Source organism: Triturus cristatus, chromosome 1_2 (genome assembly GCF_964204655.1).
Source record: "Triturus cristatus chromosome 1_2, aTriCri1.1, whole genome shotgun sequence".
Classification (NCBI taxonomy): domain Eukaryota; kingdom Metazoa; phylum Chordata; class Amphibia; order Caudata; family Salamandridae; genus Triturus; species Triturus cristatus.
The window spans coordinates 250,417,458-250,440,529 of record NC_140580.1 but is presented as its reverse complement, the minus strand read 5'-3'; the positions used below and the strand labels follow the sequence as shown (position 1 = coordinate 250,440,529).

The window sequence follows — 23,072 nt, the reverse complement described above, 5'->3', positions numbered from 1 at the left end:
AAAGAGATGGACTGAATTAGGAGGGATCCAAACGGATCAAGGATGGATGACGAAGGGAAAATCTATATGGTTTCTCCCCGACTCAATGGTTCAGGTCATCATTAACACAATACATAGTCCAGCGCACCTAGGAGAGAAAGCTATGCTAGACAGTATTCAACACATTTGGTTCAATAAACACTTGCGAGCAGCAGCTAAACAGAAAGTACGTACCTGTATGATTTGTTGTCAGTTCAATCCAGGAAAAGGCGTACCTGTAGACCAGGGTGGATTTCAACCCCCCGATCACCCTTTTGAAGTCCTCCAGATGGATTATATCCAGATGGAACGTTGTCGAGGATTCAAATATGTCCTCGTAGTTGTATGCGCTCTTTCCCGGTGGACAGAGGCGTATCCCGTCTCAGATTACACTGCCCCGACTACTGCCAAACAGTTAGTTCGAGAATTCTTCCCACGGTATGGTTTGCCCCGTATCGTGTACTCAGATAATGGCCAGCCGTTCTCATCCGAGCTAATGAAACATGTTTCACTTCTGTTAGGCTACCAATGGAAATTCCACTGTGTCCGACATCCCGAGGCAGCAGGTCTAGTGGAACGACATAATCAAACTCTGAAAATTAGACTGTCCAAAGTATGTAGAGAAAAAGGTGTCGACTGGATAGTAGCCTTACCAGTTGCGCTCTTTTACATGAGAATGGTAGCACATTCTCGAACAGGGCTACCCCCGTATGAGGTGATCTTCGGCAGACCACCAAATATGTGGGGGACGCCTATACCTCGTAAAATCACTGATGTCGACTGTAATATGCTGACAGATTACCTGGCTTCCTTGATGTCTGCACTACAATCTTGTCGTTCACAGGTAGCTGCAGCTTTTCCCGACAACACTGAGGTGAAGCCCCACGACGTGGTTCCGGGGGACCTCGTGTTTGTGAGGAATTTTGACAGGAGAAGCCAGCTGGAGCCTCGGTGGCAGTCGCCGAAGCTCGTCTTATTGACCACAAGGACAGCCGTGAAGATTGAGGGACGTAAAGGGTGGTTGCACTCGAGCCACATCAAAAAATTTCATGGACTACCGTCCGATGTGAACCCTCAGCCCTGCATTCCCTCACAGACTGATTCAAAACTACCTCTGGTTGAAAAAACCAAGAGTGAAAACTATAAACTGAAACTAAGGTCTAGCAAGTCAGACAATTTGATTGTTTAAGTCCTCTCCAAGGTGAATCGGTTGAATTTGTCTCTGACATGTATCCTCTAGACCGAAATAGAGAGAGAAATGGACAGAAACATGCGTACTGTAAATCACTTCGTAGTCACTGCATAGTGACATTGTTAATTATGTTTTTTCTAAGTCTTCTGATTATTATTTCCAGTATATTATTACACATGTATTACCCTATTTCCAAGCGTGCTTTCAATGCTACTGCCGAACATTCTTTTAGCGAATTACCCCCGCATGAGTTGTCCTATAGATTTGCGCTGTGCAACAACACCTTCATTAGTATGTTACATCATTCTCATCAGATCAGCAATGCTGCAAATTGTTGGATATGTGGCCGACTTCCTCCCTATCAGGAATACAAGGGAGTTCTGCCCCTCTTTCCGTATCCATTCACACACAATGGCTCCTGTGGAGCGTGGTTTAGTTTGATTAATTCCCTAGACTCAAATACAATAGTTTATCAAGACAATTGGGTATGGGGAAACCTGAACCTGGTTTTACTTAAAGTCTGCTACCCTAACAAGGAGGGACTTCCCAAAAGAACAGGAACTGATCTAGAAAATGAAGTATATGGATTAGGTAACTTTACACTTAATCTCATGATCCTGAATGTTGAATCCGAAGCCACATCAGTCTTGCCCACTATGTCAGTATTTCCAGTTAGAGGCGAATTATGTGTAAGAAAGAATGGTTCAATACACATGGGCCATAGTAAATGTACCACTGTAATAGAATTCAGTGATAAAGGCGAGTCTACATTTAGAGCTTCTCGTCACTCCTACTTCATCTGTGGTCACACCGCATACATACGCCTACCCCTAGATTGGGATGGTACCTGTTACATTGCATTCCTTCTGCCACCTGTTTTCCTAGCCCCGCCTGATTATCATAGGAACACCCATTTAGTACACAATAGACAGCAGAGAGATCTCCCGATTGTCGACTACACTGAAACAGCATGGGAGAAATACACAGATTTCAATAAAGGTTTCTTTCCCTACATAGGTACAGTCACTAATAGTAAGCTGATACGTAGATTAACTAGAACACTTGAAGCAGTAGTGAATGAAACCACTTCCGCCTTGGGCAACTTAACAGAGGAGCAGTCTGCGATGCGGATTGTTGTTCTCCAAAATCGTCTTGTCCTTGACGTCATTCTGGCCGATAGGGGCGGAGCTTGTAGGGTCATCGGATCAAGTTGCTGTGTTTTCATACCAGAAAACGCGCCGTCAGTATATAAAGCCATAACTCGACTTCATAAGATCGTAAGCCAGATACACCAGAATCCAGGCACCTGGACTTGGTCCGGTTGGTTCTGGAGCGTGTTGTCAGCCTGGGGATGGAGGATCCTATCCTTCCTAGGTATTGGCTTTCTCATACTATTCAGTTGCTGCTTGTGTCTACAATGTGGGCCAGCGATTTGTGGTCTATGTGCCACATCGTGTATCCCACCTTCAAATTTTCATTCGAGATCCCGGAAGAAGAAAGAAGAACAAATGATGCTATATGAACAGATTGATGGATTGATGAAGATGGATATTTCATGAGGGTCCGTAGGGGACAAGGAGGGAATGTGGAAATATGAATTTTTATGGTCAATTGTGTTCCCTATCTTAGACCCCAACGGCTCCATGTACATGCTATAAGTACATGTATGTTCCCTCCAGTTCCAGCTATAAAGACGCAAATACATGTGCGTCCAACGTCAACATGCCCTCTTTCAGATCCGCCATGAATGGGTCGAATATTCCATTCCTAAGTATGAAAGGCCACCGACTTTATGTGGTTCACTTTTCTAGTTTTGTAGTTCAGGCGAGTAGGCCCTGAATTCTGCCATCAAGCCTTTTTCTGCTTCTGCCTCTGAAATGCTCCAGCTTGGACCTGCACCCGTGTCCATGAACTTTGTCTTACTCCCTGCGCGGCTAACGGTGCCTGACGCGGCCTGTTGCCTGCCAAAAACTGTATTCAGCCTTCAAGTTATCTGCTCCGCTCCTCATCCAATGCATTCCTGTCTAGTAGTTTAGGTAAATATCCTTCCAGCTACTGAGCAAAGGGCCCGGCCTCGCTGTCTTTTTGCAAGTAATTCATAGCCCCTGTTACTATGGAAGATGCCTGCCCCCTCGCATCGCATGTAGACACATAGACGCTTGTACACGCACTAACAGTCAGTATAGAATAGGATCTGTCCGAGAAGACCTTTCCTTCCAGATAATATAGTTCCTTAAACACAAGATATCAGATATGATTTAGGACTAGGTTGTCCTGACACCCCAGACTTCTGTCTCCACATGTAGGGCCAAATGTCAAGTTCCCTTCACCCTCTAGTTGTACGTCAATCACACGTCATGCGGCTGCGCGCGCATCTCTGCCAAATATTTCTGCTGACACTGCAGGATTCTCTTATGGATCCACCCACTTGTGACATCATTTTAAATGACGTCTCTAGTATACGCCTGTATTTACGCCTATTTTCATTACGTATGTGTATTCTTATCTGTATTATCAGCTGTTACGCCTCCTGCATCTGTCTTAATGCAATGCTTTTTATATATATATTGTTACTTGCCAATAATGTATTGCCTATCCCTTCCTGAACCTTCGTGGTGATGGAATAAGATTGCCTGGTTCGAACTATAATTCCTTTGTAAGGAATAAAGTCCTTTTTAGAACCTCTAATACCACGGATTCTGCCTCTTATTTTGACTGAGTTATTCTTACTAGACTTTACCGCATAAAAAATAGTACAGGTAATTTAAATATTTACCACAACATCACTCATGACATCACTGATGACCTCTCAAATGACATCACTGATGACATCACTCATGACGTCATCCATGTGATAAATTACCACATCTTCTCACACCCTAATATAACCTTTGATACACCGATTCAAAATTTCAGAGTTCCATTCTCAAAACCATACATACTGCAATACAAATAACTACATACCCACTTATTAACTCTTAGGTCTACATACACCTCCACTCATTCACCTGTACAGTCACTCATACTTACAGTCACTCCATACAAGACTATCATATGCATTTATACACCTATATAGACACTCACACACCACCAATCATCCATAGAGGTACTCTCACACCTAGTCAGTCATGCAAATAATCACACTCCCATTTACTCACCTATGCGGTTATACACACACAAGTTCACTTACTCATAAGAATAGTACCACATTCTTACGCTCTTATAGAATCATTGATACAAGCACACACTCATCCATACAGTCACTCTCACAATCACACACTCTCACATCTACCCACTTATATACTCTTACACGCATATATACTGCCTTTCAGATATGTAGTTAGTCACAAATGTACCACTGAGATATACATTCAATCACAAACACACCCATACATACACTCACTCAACCATACAGTCCATCACAGATGCACTCTTAAAACCATGCACCCATAGAATTACCCACTCACACATCTAGTCACAGAGTAACACACACCCTACCCACACAAACACTCAGGAACCCATACAGATACTGAGACAAGCAATCCATAACTCATATAGACACTCATATAGCTATTCACAAAACCATGCAGCCACTTATACACCAACATACAGACACATACAAACATTTACACAGTTTAGTCACTAGTCTGCAGTAAGATACATTTAATGACTCACTTATAGAGTCAGTTACGCACCACAGAAAGTCATCCATTTACACACTTGTACACGGACTTATTCTTCAACAGGCCTTTCCCTATATATATTCAACATATTAAATTGTTCAGAAACACATACTCAATCGATGATGTCATCAGTGATGTCATTTGCGATGTCATCAGTGATGTCATGAGTGATGTCACTGACCATGTCATGAGTGATGTAATATGTGACGTCATCAGCAGTGGATTGCGGGCGCGCGAGTTATATTTAGCTTGAACTAACTATAATGGGGGAATTTCATTGGTTTTTTACGAGTGAAATGTCCAGCTAATTATAACATGTGTGAAACCTATGGTTTTTTCAGTGAATATATATATATATATATATACTACTTTACTATTTAATTGAAAGCCTGCAAGGTTTTTGGGATGAGTTCCCTATAGTAATTTAGATGATACATTGATTTATTAGAGTTCCTTGGAAACGCTTGTACAACATGGAAATGTGTCCTTCATTCTACTACAGTAGAATTTGGAGTATTATTTAATTTACTCTCTGGGTTTTCAGATGAATCCTTACAGCCACTTGTTTTTTACTGCACTGGCTGCTGCAGTCACGGACTTTGGTTGCTACTGCTGGGGGTAGGAGGAGGAGGAGAAGAACCACCCCCCCCCCCCCCCCCCCCCCCCAGCACCCATAGTACTTCCGGCCTGGAGAGCGACTGTGTCTGGAAGTACCGGAACGCCATAAATTCCATGGAGGAGTCCCGCAGCCTCGGATCCTCATGGCCACTTATTGTTTTTACCAAGCTGCCTGCCTTAGTTTTGGACTTTGGTTGCTGCTGGGGGTGGGGGGGTGGTGGGGAACTACACCCCCCAGCATCCATACTACTTACGGCTCAGGCTGTGGCTGTGTCTGGAGGCGCTAAAGCGCCATAAATTCCATAGAAATCCTGCAGTCCGGGATGCATGTGGGGTGTGCCAGGACTACGACCGGGCCGCCGCCGGACAAGGCTGGGCCATCCCTCTAACGTGAGTACTTTAAAAATATTTTTGGGACACTTTCAGGGCAATTTGACAAGCGCAGGCGTGTTTTCCCATATTCTTTTATCATAATGGGGAAGAGGAAAGCCACAAATATGGGACCAGCACCGTCTAAACAGACCAGTATTGACACTATGCTTGAGAGATCAATAGGGGTGGTAAGCACTGAAATCGCCGTTACCTGGTCAAGGAAGCAGTCTAAGTGTAACAATGCACTCAGTGCCTACTGTTTCCAACTCTGAAACTGAAACCAGGCTGATCCCGGGAGGGAGGACAAGAAAGAGCATTGTCTGACAACTGATATTACACGGCCCCCTCCATGCATAAAAGCAACGCTGAGGCTATCATTAGCACTATTTTAATTTCAGACCCAGTAGTTTAGAGAAAACGAGTGCCTAATTGTAAGACTCACTCAAAGACAAACTCTATTGAAAGTATAAATGGAATGGGGATGGAGTCCTCACTGATCAATTCAATCTGGCGCTTACTAGTTGAATCCTTGGACAAACAATTAACCCCCTATCAAAGAGCACATATCCAGCATAGAAAAGTGTTCTTAATGGTCTGACGAATGAACTGGGTTGGGCCTTCTCCAAAAAACATACCTGGTAACCAGTGGCGACCGGCATGGCTCGTGTGTAGCGGGGCGGACGGGTTGCGCATATTAAACTTATCTATGCGCCTGTCCCGCGTCTCCGCTCCTGCTCTTTTCCGTCTCGGATGGAAGCACAGCCAGACCCCACTGACTAATCATAATGCTGCAATGCAGTGTTGTCATTGGTTTTGAGCGTCCTGGTTCGACGCTCAACCAGGGAATTGGTGTGAGAAGTGGGCATCCTATACCATTCCACACAACCATTATGATGTATGAGGTCAAAGATAACCTTTAGAAAGCTATCCTTTTGGTAGCTGTGGAGAGCAGCCTTCAGGCTTAATCTTGAAGGAATGTAAAGCAGCTTGTTTTACCAGAATATCGCCTCCTAAATGACTTAATGAAATGAGAACCACACAGTAGTTTTATAAAAATCTGTATTTATTAATATAACACTCTCTCCTAGTCTCTATACGAGATTAGGGCACAAAGCACACAATACTGAATCAATAGAACATTCGTAAGTAGCAATTTACACAGCGTGCTCCAGGGGTAGACCAAACCATATACTAAAAAAATGATATAACAATCACGACTTGAATAGAGACAGTGCCTAGAGCACGTAGAATCGCTGGGACCCCAAGGAATCACCCAGAAGAGTGACACAGGGAGCCCACGGAGGGCGGGTTGAGTGAGGAAACAAGACCGTGTGCTCCGTACAACTCTATGGGAAAGTCGCTGTTGCAAAGTTACAATTTAAGGAAACTTCTACGAGGACTTTGAGCATACCCTATGGAACATAGGACATTCTAAGGCCAACCCACCAGTGAGAACCGAGGTACCTGTGTTATCTATCCCAGAGGAGCTGGGTGTCAAGTGGTGTTGGAAACCTTCGTCGTTTTCAGTGGAAAGTTGCAAAGAAGTACTGCTGCCAGGAAGGCGCAGAGTGTGCGGTGGAATCCAAGCCTGGATTCTAGGTGAGAAGAACCTGAAAGCAGAGGGGACAGAGTCTGGGTCACTTCAGGTGACCAGGGGCTCGGTAGTCGAATGCCCACAGATGTCAGATGCTTCAGGTGCGAAGAAGGGTTGCTTGACTCTGCAGCCACGGGGACCAGGAGATGTCTAGGATGACCAGGATCCGGAGGTGAGCTGTCCCACGAGGGATGTAGAGTGCTGAGGGGTCGATGTCCGGCTGGAGCACCAACAAGCCTTGGCAAGTGCAACCCACGGGGTCAGAGTAAACCGGTTACAGTATGGACCAGCGAGGTCCAGGAGACTCCCCCCCCCCCCCCCCCCCCCCCCAAGCAATGTAGAGTCAGGGCACGTAGCCAGGTAACCCACTTTATACCCATGGGAAGGGGTGGAAAGATTCTGTGGACCCAGGACAGAGAGGGGTGGCTACACCCATGTCATTTGTCTAGTTTCGCGCCAGAGCAGGAACCATTGGCTCCCAGAACTGGGTTGAGCTGGACTATGCACAGAGACATCAAATGTGCCCCCAGTGCAGACGTTCTGGCACTCGGAGTGCACCCACCCTAAACCCTGTCTGGGAGGTGGTCACACCTCCCTGTGACAGGATGCCTATTGTCATGCCTTCCTCTGCTCGAGCTTGGCTCAGCAGCAGGAGAGCAGAATCGTGTCTGTGGCTGACAGCGTCCATTTTGTGCTGCCCGGGTCGAGAAAGCTGGTACCAGGTAGACCAGTGACCCACATATGTCTCTTTGGAAGTGTAGAATCGTACCTCCCACATGATTCCAAGGTGTTTGACACCAAACACAACATGTTTCTAAGCAGCCATTTTAAAGTTGGCATTTACAGCACGGTTATAATGCACTTAAACATATATGTCTGGCTGCATCACAGACAACCCCGGAGAATGGTCTCCGAAGGCTGCAGAGGTGCTCTGCTCAGGCAGGGGCACCCTCTCACGTAAAACCCAGCACCCTGCCTTCAGGATTGATAACGTTACCGGAAGGGTAAACCCAATTAGTGTCACTGGGACCTGGGTATGCGAAAGTACAGTATGGGAACGGTCCCAGTACAAAATTATTCACCATAAACGTAACATAAGGAAATAAAGAAACAAAACACGACTCAACCTTGGCTTAAGGTTGAGCTGTTTTTTTTCTTGTTGAGAATTACGAGATTTGCACCGTACTTTTTCTATATACCCTTGTACCTTCACTTCAATCACCAAATCCCTCTTCAAACCCCCCTTTCCTGGGGCACTTATTTATACCAATGTCTTGATACTATTGTATGTTCATTGTGATTAAATAACATTGAACTGTCTAAATTTAAGATGTGTTTGTCTTATGTTTCTTTATTTCCATATGTTGTGTTTATGGTGAATAATTTTGTACTGGGACCATTCCCATACTGTACTTCAGGATCGATAAGGTCTGCCATAGGGGGGACTAATAGATTTTTAAGTCTAGTGATTTAGATAGATATAGTGAACCTATATCTGAAGTAAGTGGTGCAAGCACCAGCTCACACAGTCTGCTGTAGCAGGCATGTCGTTTCAATTTGAATGGCCTCTCATGGGTGGCATAATCCATTCTTCAGCCTATGGGAGGCCTCTGGAGTACCTATGCCCTGGGTACATGGTGTATCGTATACTAGGGACTGATAAGGGTACCCCAGTATCCAATCTGGAGTGTACCTACAGTCTATACATAGCAATTTAAGGGAGAAAGCAGATAGACTGGGGTCCTGAATAGCAGGATCCCAGTCAGACTAGTCCAAAAACAGTTTGACATCAGCAACAAGTGTGGGTAACCGTAAGAAGCAGATACGAATTTCCTACCCCCCCCCCCCCCAAACGCAAGGACAATAAACTACTCCCAGGTCTATGTTCCACTGTATAGTCCATCCCCTGTAGGGAAATGGACCACCTCAAGAGTTTGGGGGTTTTCACCTTTTACCTGTTTTATCCAAAAGAGGGGCTTATGGTCTGTCTGAACAATGAAGTGAGTGCCATACAGATATGGCCTCAACTTCTTCAGAGCCCAAACTACAGCAAAGGCTTCCCTCTCAACAGCTGACCAGCGTTTCTCTCTGGGGGTCAGCCTTCTGCTTATGAAAGCTACTGGCTGATCCTGACCCTCTTCATTCAGTTGTGATAAAACAGCTCCTACCCCCAATTCAGATGCATCTGTTTGAACAATGAATTGCTTGGAATAATCAGGACTTTGCAGAATGGGAGCAGTGCACATGACCTGCTTCAGGTCATCAAATGCCTTTTGCCAGCTAACTGTCCACTGAACATTCTTAGGCATTTTCTTGGAAGTTAAGTCATTCAAAGGGGTCCCTATGGAGCCATATTCTTTGACAAACCTCCCATTGTACCCAGTAAGGCCCAAGAAAGCTCTGACCTGAGTCTGAGTAGTTGGAGCAACCCATCCATGATGGTTTGGATTTTGCTCTGCAATGGTTGAACCTGTCCTCCACCCACAAGGTAGCCTAGGTATACAGCCTTACGATGCCCTATCTGGCACTTGGTGACTTTGATAGTGAGGCCTGCCTTTAGCAGGGCCTCCAGAACATTTCTCAGGTGGACCAGGTGATCCTCCCAGGTGGAGCTAAAGACAGCAATATCGTCTAGATAAGCTGCACTATAGGCTTCCAGACCTGTAAGAACTTTATTCACCAGCCTTTGAAATGTGGCAGGTGCATTCTTCAAGCCAAAAGGCATCACCACAAATTGGTAGTGCCCACTAGGGGTCGAAAATTCTTTGTTTGGTTAGGCATCCGCAGCTAACCCGATTTGCCAGTAACCAGCTGTCATGTCAAATGTACTTAAGAACTTGGCTGAGGCCAAAATATCAATTAGTTCATCTGCCCTTGGAATTGGATGAGCATCAGTCCTACTGACTGCATTGAGTCCCCTGTAGTCAACACAAAAACTCATCTCTCTCTTACCACCCTGGGTGTGAGGTTTTGGTACCAAGACTACTGGACTAGCCCAAGGGCTATCTGAGGGCTAAATCGCTCCCAGTTCCAACATCTTCTGGACTTCAGTCCTGATGCAGTCGATAACATGGTCAGGTTGCCTGTGAATCTTATTTTTAACAGGCAGACTGTCACCTGTGTCCACCTCGTGTGCACACCAGGTAGTCTGACTTGGAGTCAGTGAAAACATATATCTGTACTGATTGAGGACTTAACTACAATCAGTCTGTTGCTGTTCACTGAGACTGCCTTCCAAGGCTATACCATCTACCGAACCATCATCAGGGTTCTGTGAGAGGAGGTCAGGGAGTGGATCACTCTCTTCATCCTGTCCCTCATCAGAAGCCATGAGCAAGCACATGTCTGCTCTGTCTACATATGGCTTGAGCTTGTTTACATGGAGCACCCTATGGGGGCTCCTGGGAGTTCCAAGGTACACCAGGTAGGTAACCTCTCCCTTCTGCTCATGAATGGTATGGGTCCCACTCTACTTGTCTTGGAAGGCTGCTGGGGCCACAGGCTCCAACACCCATACCTTCTGTCCTGGCTGATACACAGTCAACACAGCCTTTTAGTCATGCCAGGCAATTCCTGGCTAGCCTCAAGGTTTTTGGATGCCTTCTTCATGTACCCAGCCATCCTGGAGCGGAGACCAAGTACGTAGTCCACTATGTCTTGTTTAGGTGGTTTGAGAGGTAACTCCCATCCCTCCTTAACCAACATAAGGGATCCCTAACTAGATGTCCAAATAGAAGTTCAAAAGGGCTGTAGCCAACCCCCTTCTGAGGAACCTCTCTGTAGGCAAAAGGATATCCCATCTACGTCTAAGCTAATCAGTGAGACCTTTTATCATGCCCTTGAGGGTTTTGTTGAATCTCTCAACTAACCCATTGCATTGTGGGTGAGTGATTGGGTGTGGTGAATTTGTAATTCACTCCACACTCCTTCCACATAGCAATAAGATAACCAGACATAAAGTTTGCATCTGTCTGATACTACCTCCTTAGGGAAACCCACTCTGGAAAATCTTCCTAGTATTGCCTCTGGATACCTAGTGGCATGGTCCACCACCACTAGTATGAATCTGTGGCAATATCCATCCCAACCCTCTCAAAGGGAACCCCCGCCACAGGTAGTGGTATCAAGGTGCCTTTGTAGTACCACCTGCCTTACCACTGGCTTGGCAAGTGATACAGGAGCGACCAAACTCATTTGTGTTTTCTGACGTGAGGCCAGTGAAAGTGAGGGACGAGCCTGTCCCAGGTCTTACTTTGGCCTACGTGTCCTGCTAATTGGATGTCATGTGCCAGTGTTAATAGGAAGCCTCTAAACGTCAGAGGTATAACCAATCTCCTGGTAGCACCAGGCTTGGGGTCTCTACCCTCTGAATACAGAAGTCCATCATCCCAGTAGATCCTGTGGGACCTACTGGCACTCCCAGCAGCAGCTTGCTGTCTGAGGGGTTCAAGAGAGGGGCAACTCAGCTGCTCCTGGCTCAGATCTGCCCTGGAAGCGCCCCCTGTCCCCAAGAACTCAACCTGGTCAGGTTCATGTTCCTCTGAGACAGTTCCTTCACTGGGGTTGAGATCATCTCCCTCATGAGACTGATCCTCACTCTGAAGCAGGGAGAGAAGACCCCTTCTTCTCTTGAAAGGCACCTGGTCCATATTTTCAGGATCCAGGGCCTGTTCAGTGGAAGATATTTTTGCCTGTGACCTAGTCATGGCAAGCACATCTGCAGGGATGCCCAACATTTCTGCATGTGTCCTGAGTTCCACTTTAACCCAGGCTGAAGTCTCCAAATCATTGCCGAACAAGCACTCTACAGGGAGGTCTGAGCTAACCACAACCTTCTTAGAGCCAGTTACCCCTCCCCAGGTGAAATTCACTACTGCCAAGGAATGTTCTGTCCTGACATTGCTTGCATTGGTCACTTGGTACATCTCACCAAGTATGATCTGTTCAGAGCCCACAAGATCTTGTGTCACCATTGTGACACTTGCACCTGTGTCCCTGTATGCCATGGCCTCCTTACCATTAATCAAAGGCTGTTGTCTGTACTTTCCCAGATTACTTGGACTGACAAATAAGAAGGCAATATCCATGCCTCCATCACAGACCAAGACTACCTGAGTTGGAATTCTGACTAGGCCAGAATCCATCTCAGATCCCAAAGTTAACCCTACTATAGCCTTGTTCTGTAGACCACCACTTGAAACTGAGCTAGGGGGAACTGTTGCCTTAGGGGCAGTGGTGGCTAGAGTAGATTCCTTGTCCCTTCGACAATTGACATCCTTTGTCCAATGTGTCTTCTCTCTACAGATATGACAGCAAGGTTTCTTTTTGCCTTTTCCCTTGTTAGATTGTGACTCCCCTCCAGATGCAGGTTTTTGGGGCCCTTGTGAAGACTTCTAGTATTTTCCCTTTTCCCCACGCTTATCTGAAGTTTTAACATCTTGCTTCTTTTGGTCACCACGTTGATTCTGAGCTTTCTGCTTCACCCTGGTTCTGAACCACTTGTCTGCCTTCTTTCCCAATTCTGGGGAGAGGTCAGGTCAGAATCAACCAAGTACTGATGCAGCAACTGATTTTGGCAATTAAGGATCTGCTCCCTTATAATTAAATTGTACTATCACTAAAAAAGCATTAACTGTACTGCCAAGTAACCAGCCTTCCAGAGCCTTAGTAGCACAATCTACAAAGTCAACCCAGTCCTGAGTCTGTGTCTTCTGGGTGTCTCTGAACTTAATCCTGTATTGTTCAGTGGTTAAGCCAAACCCATCAATGAGAGCACTCTTCAGGACTGAATAATTGTCAGCATCCTCTTCTCTAACAGTGAGGAGCTTATCTCTACCTTTGTCAGCAAAGGAGAGCAACAATATAGCTGTCCAGTGCTCTTGAGGAACCCTCTGTACCTCACAGGCCCTTTCTAGTGCAGTTGTCCATTTGTGGATGTCATCCCCACTCTAGTAGGGAGGGACTATCTTGTTACGGTTCCTATGATCATGAGTATACTCCTTAACCCTAGGGACACTGTTGCTACCACCATGGTACTCTAGTTCCAATCTCTTTGTTGCTCTCTGGAGCTCGAGGGACTCCCTGTCTAGGGCCAACTGCTCCTTCTTGAGCCTAAGCTTGATCTCCTCAAGCTCCAGAAGTTGGCACTGTCTATCATAAGAGGATTCCCTCTTATTTGATATGAAAGTCCCTACAGAAGTTCCTGAGTGATGAGATTCTACAGAGGGAGATCTGGATCTCCTAGGTAAACTCTGTACTCTTCCTGGTGGAGCAAAGAGAGGGCCACTGGGGCCTTCTCCCCACCTAAAGGAAGATCTATGTTGTCCAGGTTAGAATCCTCTTGATTCTCCTGGTCAGGGGTTGAGTCCAGATCAAAGAAGGTTTCACTTCCTGGCCTTTCTTCATTCCCTGCCCCACCCACTCTATCTACCTCATCAGACCCTGGGGGTCTTCCTAAGGTCATCTAAGAGCAAAATCTCAATGAGACGTTGGCTGTTCTTCCTGTCCTCAACTTCCTATATGCACACATGACTCTTAATTCTGGGAATGAGAGGCCATTGTAGCTAGTTGGCAGATAGCCACTGGCTTCTCCCCTAGAAGACCGACTAGTGTTGTGTGGTGTAGGCACCTACCTAACGTAGTGGAGGCTAAACTCTCTTGAGTTGGAGAAAGGGTGTGCTAGACCCGTGGCTTACCCAACTCCGCCTAAGTTCAGTAGAACTTACTTATTCTAATCTTGATGCATTATATGTGCCTAATACTTAGTGGTTTTCAGTTAATCATTCAATGAGATTTATCTGGTAAAACAATAGCCAGCTTGAATCCCAACCGCTGAACACCAGTATGAGAAGGTGGCCTGGTATATGCTGTCCACTAATTAAAGTGGGCACCATGTACCAGTCCACACGACCCTTATGATGTATGAGGTCAAAGATAACCTTTAGAATGCTATCCTAGTGGTAGCTGTGGAGAGCAGCTTTCATGCTTAATCTTGAAGGAATGTAAAGCAGCTTGTTTTACCAGAATATCGCCTCCTAAATGACTAAATGAAAGGAGAACCACACAGTAGTTGTATAAAAATCTGTATTTATTAATATAACACTCTCTACTAGTCTCTATACGAGATTAGGGCACAAAGCAATACAATACTGAATCAATAGAACATTCTTAAGTAGCAATTTACACAGCTGGCTCCAGGGGGAGACCGAACCATATACTAAAAAAATGGTATAACAATCACGACTTGAATAGACACAGTGCCTAGAGCACGTAGAATCGCTGGGACCCCAAGGAACCACCCAGAGGAGTGACACAGGGAGCCCACGGAGGACTGGTGCAGTGAGGAAACATGGCCACGTGCTCTGTACAACTCTATGTGAAAGTCACGGTTGCAAAGTTACAAGTTAAGGACACTTCTACGAGGACTTTGAGCAAACCCTTTGGAACATAGGAGGTTCTAAGGCCAACCCACCAGTGAGTACCGAGGTACCCGTGTTAACTATCCCAGAGGAGCCGGGTGCATAGGGGTCAAGTGGTGTCGGAAACCTTTGTCGTTTTCAGTGGAGAGTTGCAAAGAAGTACTGCTGCCAGGAAGGCAGAGAGTGTCCGGTGGAATCCAAGCCTGGATTCTAGGTGTGAAGAACCTGAAAGCAGAGGGGACAGAGTCTGGGTCACTTCAGGTGACCAGGGGCTCGGTAGTCGAATGCCCACTGATGTCGGATGCTTCAGGTGCGAAGGGTTGCTTGACTCTGCAGCCACGGAGACGAGGAGACGTCTAGGATGACCAGGATCCGGAGATGAGCTGTCCCACGAATGATGTCTAGTGCGGAGGGGTCGATGTCCGGCTGGAGCACCAACAAGCCTTGGCAAATGCAACCCACGCGGTTAGAGTAAACGGGTTACGGTGTGGACCAGCAAAGTCCAGGGGACTCCCCAAGCAATGGAGAGTGAGGGCATGTCTGGAGCAACCAGGTAAGCCCAAGAACAAACAAGGTGACCCTCTCCAGGATCCACAGGCCAACTGACCAGGGATCGCGAGCAGACCACAAGCTAGTTTGCAAAGTACCAGCCCACCGGACACTCGATGAGTGGAGGCCGAATATCTTCGGTGCAAATATTGCTCGGGGTCGGGACTACACGGAGTCCAATGCACAAGCTCGGGAATCGTCAACAAGCATATGCAATTGCAAATGTACGCAGTGCACAGGGGTTCAGGTTGCACGGCCCCCACGAGGGATATTGGTCTCAGAATCGCTGAGAGGTCCGATCTATCTCAGGGACCTTCGGGGACCCACCTTCTGTGTTGCTGAAATCTTAGGAATCCTCAGGAGCTCGGGAGAAGCAAACCGATCAGATGTGTTTAGGTGCCTTCTTCTGCAGGGGAGTAACTCCTTTACTCCAAGGGAGATTTTTCAGTCGTCCAGCATCGTGCAGGCAGTCGAAGTACTTGGTTTCTTCTTAGTAGAATCTTGTCCAGGTAAAATCTAAAGTCCTGTAGCCAGGTAACCCACTTTATATCCATGGGAAGGGGTGGAGATATTCTGTGGACCCTCCTAAGGGAGGGGCAGGACCGAGGGTTGGCTACACCCATATCCTATGTCCAGTTTCGTGCCAAAGCAGGAGCCAATGGCTCCCAGAGCTGGTTTGAGCTGGACTTTGCACAGGGACACCAAATGTGCCCCCAGTGCAGACTTTCTGGCACTCTGAGTCCACCCACCCAGCCCCAATACACTAAACCCTGTCTGGGAGGTGAACACACCTCCCTGTGACAGGATGCCTATTGTCATGCCTTCCTCTGCTCGAGCTTGGCTCAACAGCAGGAGAGCAGAATCAGGTCTGTGGCTGGCAGCGTCCATTTTGTGCTGCCCGGGTCGAGAAAGCTGGTACCGGGTAGACTTGTGACCTACATATGTCCCTTTGGATGGGTGGAATCATACCAGTTACTGGTGTGGAGGTATGATTCCAAGGTTTTTGGCACCAAACACGACATGTTTGTAAGCAGCCATTTTAAAGTTGGCATTTACAGCAAGGTTATAATGCACTTAAACATATATGTCTGGCTGCATCATAGACAATCCCGGAGAATGGTCTCCGAAGGCTGCAGACGGGCTCTGCTCAGGCAAGGACACCCTCTCACGTAAAACCCAGCACTCTGCCTTCAGGATTGATAAGGCCTGCCATAGGGGGGACTGATAAGTTTTTAAGTGTAGTGATTTAGATAGATATAGTGAACCTACATCTTAAGTAAGTGGTGCAAGCAGCAGCTTACACAGTCTGCTGTATCAGGCTTGTCGTGTCAATTTGAATGGCCTCTCATGGGTGGCATAATACAAGCTTCAGTCCATGGGAGGCCACTGGGGTACCCATGAGCTGGGTACACGGTATACCATATACTAGGGACTGATAAGGGTACCCCAGTATCCAATCTGGAGTGTGCCTAAAGTACATAAATAGCAATTTAAGGTAGAAAGCAGATAGACTGGGGTCCTGAATAGCAGGATCCCAGTCAGACTAGTCCAAAAACAGTGTGACATCAGCAAAAAGTGGGGGTAAACATAAGAAGCAGATACTACCTTTCTACAATGGGGGCCTGGGCTTGTTCTCCACACAGTCTGTAATGCAGCCTGCATGGAGAATGGGTAAAGTGCGCATGACTGGTTTCACTGGCCCCAGAGGGCTGACAAACGGTCATTGCTCACTTTGGAGTGGACAAACCACTGCTCCCCGGCCCTGCTCCAAGAGCAGAGCAGCCCTGCTCGCCCACCCGCCCGCAAAGCAGCACGAAGCATATAATGATAATAACTTAGTTATCATTTTATGCATCCTCTTTGCACTGCTTAAAAGCAGTGAGGCGACGCTCCTCATAGCGGAGGATCCACCACTGCTGGTGACTGTATTGTAATCAACTTTCGAGGACCTTGCACCGTGGAGAATCTGCTGTGTTATAAACCCCTAAGGCCATCTGTGAAATCAGTCATGGTCACACTTCCATTGGGTTATTTTTACAGACCCCCTCCAATGCCACTTCACACTCTGCTTGGTGACTATCATTCGGACACTCTGTGGGGCTTAACAAGCAGCAATAGATATTCTCCACTGGTTGACTGTAATGAGGGCGATTGACTGGGTGTTCCCAAGTCAAATAAGTTGTACGTCCTTACAGTAAGGCCTGGGACTGTGAACTTTTTAATTCCCTTGGATTTGACATCACAGGCAGAGCAGGCCCTCAAAGTTTTATACTTGTCTTCGAATTCACCCTGTTTTGAAGAGATTAACACCATGTTTGTTCCTAGTAATTTATGCTCATTATCTACTTTAAGTTGGAACATCGCTGGTATATGCACCAACATCTTGCTTCCAGAGTGCAACCTATTAATAAAAACCTACGACATTTTGCTATTCCAGGAAACGTGGGATTTTGCCCCTATTGCTTTTGCAGGTTTTGTTTGTTTTTCTCAACCTGCTGTACCCAATGCAACAGGGCGACCATCTGGGGGGCTTTCCATCTGGATAAACTTGCTACTTAAGGGAAGAATACAGGTCATAGAAGTAAAGGAAAAAAAACTTTCAAGTAGTCGTATACGGGGGGGGGGGGGGGGGGGGGCTTGGACCTATACCTTGTGAATTTTTATAATAACTACTTTAATAATATCCCCAACAAAATATTTGAGGTTGTATTTGATTTTATTTCTTCTTTATTGGGAAAAAGGGTAAATGTGGGTCTACAATTGCATGTTTGCCTGTCTGGGGATTTTAATGCCAAGCCTCCAACTAAAAGCAATTGTAGTATCACAATGGGTGATGGGAGGGTATATACTAGGGCTGGGCGGAATTTGCGGAATGCCTCTTCGCGGAATTTTGAAAAAAAAATTGTGGAAAACGAGCGCACAACCTGAGGGACCGTGTGCCCGGGACTGGGGTCCCTCGTGCTTGGGCAGGCTCCCCGATCTCCCCGGCCTGGCAGCGTTGAGAAGCAGGGACCGGCCCCGGGCCTCCTGATTTTTGGTCAGGGCCTGGGATCCCACGTCCTGTAGCCTGCCAAGTGTCCATCTGCCCGGGACAAGGGACCCTGGTGCAGAGCCCCGGAGCCCTGCAAGGGCAGGCGGGAGCCCTACCGCTATGGCTCGGTGTGGGCAGCTGTGAGTCCTTTCGGTCCCGGCCATCTGGTCGCACCTTTCCCTCGGCCATCTGGTCGCACGCAATGCTTTCCAATGGGGCGACCAGATGTCCGGGCCAGTCTGGAAGTCCCGATGAGGGCTCATTTGACTCCCGGATCCCAGTCAGGGCTCCAGGAGGTCGGGCGCACCCGCACCTAGGATCCCCTCCGTCACTCGGAGCGCGAGGGTTACAAGAAAGGTGGGTAGCCTTCCTCCGGATTAGTAGGGGCAGGGTATGCCGGGACACCCCTCCCGGGGATGGCGGTTCTCTGGCGGGGACCAGATGGGCCAAGCCCGGACGACACTTCCCCGGGGCGTCCGGTGCTCCCTCCTCCAGCCCGCGGCGAGGCAAAGTGTTCAGGACGGGCTCCATGGGTCCCCCGGGCGTCCCCCGAGGCCTGCAGGCCCGGAGCCCTGCAGGCCCGGAGCCCTGCAGCCCCCGAGCCCTGCAGCCACGCAGCCCTGCGTGGGCAGGCGGGAACCCTAGCGCGAAGGCTCGGGGTTGGACAGATGGGAGTCCTTTCAGTACCGTCCATCTGGTTGCACCTCTCCCCTCGGCCATCTGGTCGCGCGCAATGCTTTCCAATGGGGCAACCAGATGGCCGGGCCAGCCTGAAAGTCCCGATGAGGGTCCATTCGCCTCGCGGATCCCAGCCAGGGCTCCAGGAGGCCGGGCGCGTCCGCGCCTAGGGTCCCCTCCGTCACTCCGAGCGCGAGGGTTACAAGAAAGGTGGGTAGCCTTCCTCCGGATTAGTAGGGGCAGGGTATGCCGGGACACCCCTCCTGGGGATTGTGGTTCTCAGGCGGGGACCAGATGGGCCAAGCCCGGACGACACTTCCCCGGGGCGTCCGGTGCTTCCTCCTCCAGCCTGCGGCGAGGCAAAGTGCCCAGGACGGGCTCCATGGGTCCCCCGGGCGTCCCCCAAGGCCTGCAGGCCCGGAGCCCTGCAGGCCCGGAGCCCTGCAGCCCCGGTGCCCTGCAGCCCCGGAGACCTGCAGCCCCGCACCGGGCTCCGTCCGTGGACCGGCCGTGTGGCAGGGTGCCTGGGCAGGGTCAGGAGGGCCCGGGGAGGCTTCCCCTGTGCCTGCGGGCCCGGGGGCCCCGGTTGGGTCCAGGGGCCCGGCCGGGCCCCGGGTCGGGGTCTTTGTCCCCGGGCCCCGTCTCCCGGCCTGCGGCCCTGCCAAAGGCCCGGGATGGGGTTCCGTTGTGTCCGGGGAGCCTCCCCTCGCTCGGCTGGGTTCAGGAGTTCCATCCGGGCCCCTGGCGGCCCTGGGGAGGGCGGCCTCCCCACCCCGGGCTCCGTCCGGGGTCCTGCCACGTGGCAGGGTGCCCGGGGCGGGGTCCGGAGGGCCCGGGGAGGCTTCCTCTGCGCCTGCGTGCCCCGACTGGGTCGGGGTCTCCGTCCCCGGGCCCCGTCCCCCGGCCTGCGGCACTGCCAAAGGCCCGGGGCGGGGTTCCGCTGTGTCCGGGGAGCCTCCCCTCGCTCGTCTGGGTTCAGGAGCTCCAGCCGGGCCCCTGGGGGCCCCTGGTCGCGCACGTCCCTTCGGCCATCTGGTCGCGCACAATGCTTTCCTATGGGGCGACCAGATGGCCGAGCTTGCCTGGAAGTCTCGATGAGGGTCCATTTGCCTCCCGGATCCCAGCGAAGGCTCCAGGAGGTCGGGTACATTCGCGCCTTGGGTCCCCTCTGTCACCTCATGCGCACGAATTACAAGAAAGGAGGGTGATTCTCCTCCGGATTACTAGGGAGAGCGTCCGTCAGACCTCCATGAGGGTCTGGCGATTCTGAAACAGGGATCCCAGCGAGGGCTCCAGGAGGTCGGGTACATTCGCGCCTAGGGTCCCCTCTGTCACCTCGTGCGCACGGATTACAAGAAAGGGGGTAATTTTCCTCCGGATTACTAGGGAGAGGGTCAGTCAGACCAAAGTGAGGTTTGGCGATTCTGAATCAGGGGAAGGCAGACCCGGGGCCCGCCCGCTGGGGCCCCCAGGGGCCCTGGTACGCTCCTGCCTCTCAGCCCCTTCCCGATGGTCCTTTCTCTCTGAGTTTTCTGGGTCAGAGCCCCATGAGGTCCGTGGATCCCGAGACAGGGGAAGGCAGCACCTGGGCCCGCCCGAAGCGGGGGCCCCCAGGGGCCCGGGTGCGCACACCTGCCTCTCAGCCCCCTTCCCGATGGTCCTTTTTCTCCGAGTTTGCTGGGTCAGAGCTCCGTGAGGTCCGGCGATCCCAAGACGGGGGAAGGCAGACCCGGGGCCTGCCCACCGTGGTCCCCAGGGGCCCGGGTACGCTCCTGCCTCTCAGCCCCTTCCCGATGGTCCTTTTTCTCTGAGTTTGCTAAGTCAGAGCTCCGTGAGGTCCGGTGATCCCAAGACGGGGGAGGCAGACCCGGGGCCCACCCACCGGGGCCCCCAGGGGCCCGGGTACGCTCCTGCCTCTCAGCCCCTTCCCGATGGTCCTTTTTCTCCGAGTTTGCTGGGTCAGAGCCCCGTGAGGTCTGGCGATCCCGAGACGGGGAAAGGCAGACCCGGGGCCCCCAGGGGCCCGGGTACGCTCCTGCCTCTCAGCCCCTTCCCGATGGTCCTTTTTCTCCGAGTTTGCTGGGTCAGAGCTCCGTGAGGTCCGGTGATCCCGAGACGGGGGAAGGCAGACCCGGGGCCTGCCCGCCGGGGCCCGGGTACGCTCCTGCCTCTCAGCCCCTTCCCGATGGTCCTTTTTCTCCGAGTTTGCTGGCTCAGATCCCCGTGAGGTCCGGCGATCCCGAGACGGGGAAAGGCAGACCCGGGGCCCGCCCACCGGGGCCCCCAGGGGCCCGGGTACGCTCCTGCCTCTCAGCCCCTTCCTGATGGTCATTTTTCTCCGAGTTTGCTGGGTCAGAGCTCCGTGAGGTCCGGCGATCCCGAGACGGGGAAGGCAGACCCGGGGCCCACCCACCGGGGCCCCCAGGGGCCCGGGTATGCTCCTGCCTCTCAGCCCCTTCCCGATGGTCCTTTTTCTCCGAGTTTGCTGGGTCAGAGCTCCGTGAGGTCCGGCGATCCCGAGACGGGGGAAGGCAGACCCGGGGCCCGCCCGCCGTGGTCCCCAGGGGCCCGGGTACGCTCCTGCCTCTCAGCCCCTTCCCGATGGTCCTTTTTCTCCGAGTTTGCTGGGTCAAAGATCCGTGAGGTCCGGTGATCCCGAGACGGGGGAAGGCAGACCCGGGGCCTGCCCGCCGGGGCCCGGGTACGCTCCTGCCTCTCAGCCCCTTCCCGATGGTCCTTTTTCTCGGAGTTTGCTAAGTCAGAGCTCCGTGAGGTCCGGTGATCCCGAGACGGGGGGAGGCAGACCCGGGGCCCACCCACCGGGGCCCCCAGGGGCCCGGGTACGCTCCTGCCTCTCAGCCCCTTCCCGATGGTCCTTTTTCTCCGAGTTTGCTGGCTTAGAGCCCCGTGAGGTACGGCGATCCCGAGACGGGGGAAGGCAGACCCGGGGCCTGCCCGCCGGGGCCCCCAGGGGCCCGGGTACGCTCCTGCCTCTCAGCCCCTTCCCGATGGTCCTTTTTGTCCGAGTTTGCTGGGTCAGAGCTCCGTGAGGTCCGGCGATCCCAAGACTGGGGAAGGCAGACCCGGGGCCTGCCCACCGGGGCCCCTAGGGGCCCGGGTACGCTCCTGCCTCTCAGCCCCTTCCTGATGGTCATTTTTCTCCGAGTTTGCTGGATCAGAGCTCCGTGAGGTCCGGCGATCCCTAGACAGGGAAGGCAGACCCGGGACCCGCCCACCGGGGCCCCCAGGGGCCCGGGTATGCTCCTGCCTCTCAGCCCCTTCCCGATGGTCCTTTTTCTCCGAGTTTGCTGGGTCAGAGCTCCGTGAGGTCCGGCGATCCCGAGACGGGGGAAGGCAGACCCGGGGCCCACCCGCCGTGGCCCCCAGGTGCCCGGGTACGCTCCTGCCTCTCAGCCCCTTCCCGATGGTCCTTTTTCTCCGAGTTTGCTGGCTCAGAGCCCCGTGAGGTCCGGCGATCCCGAGACGGGGGAAGGCAGACCCGGGGCCCGCCCACCGGGGCCCCCAGAGGCCCGGGTACGCTCCTGCCTCTCAGCCCCTTCCTGATGGTCCTTTTTCTCCGAGTTTGCTGGGTCAGAGCTCCGTGAGGTCCTGCAATCCCGAGACGGGGAAGGCAGACCCGGGGCCTGCCTGCCGGGGCCCCCAGGGGCCCGGGTATGCTCCTGCCTCTCAGCCCCTTCCCGATGGTCCTTTTTCTCTGAGTTTGCTGGGTCAGAGCCCCGTGAGGTCCGGCGATCCCGAGACGGGGGAAGCCAGACCCGGGGCCCTCCTGCCGGGGCCCCCAGGGGCCCGGGTACGCTCCTGCCTCTCAACCCCTTCCCGATGGTCCTTTTTCTCCGAGTTTGCTGGGTCAGAGCTCCGTGAGGTCCGGTGATCCCGAGACGGGGGAAGGCAGACCCGG

General features: G+C 50.9%; 1 protein-coding gene across 2 annotated transcripts in view; it reads left to right on the top strand.

Annotated features, from left to right (window-relative positions):
- The window catches only part of NRBF2 (nuclear receptor binding factor 2), a 585,982-nt gene that overhangs the window by 152,965 nt on the left and 409,945 nt on the right, over positions 1 to 23,072 (top strand). The gene's annotated exons all lie outside the window — the stretch shown is intronic.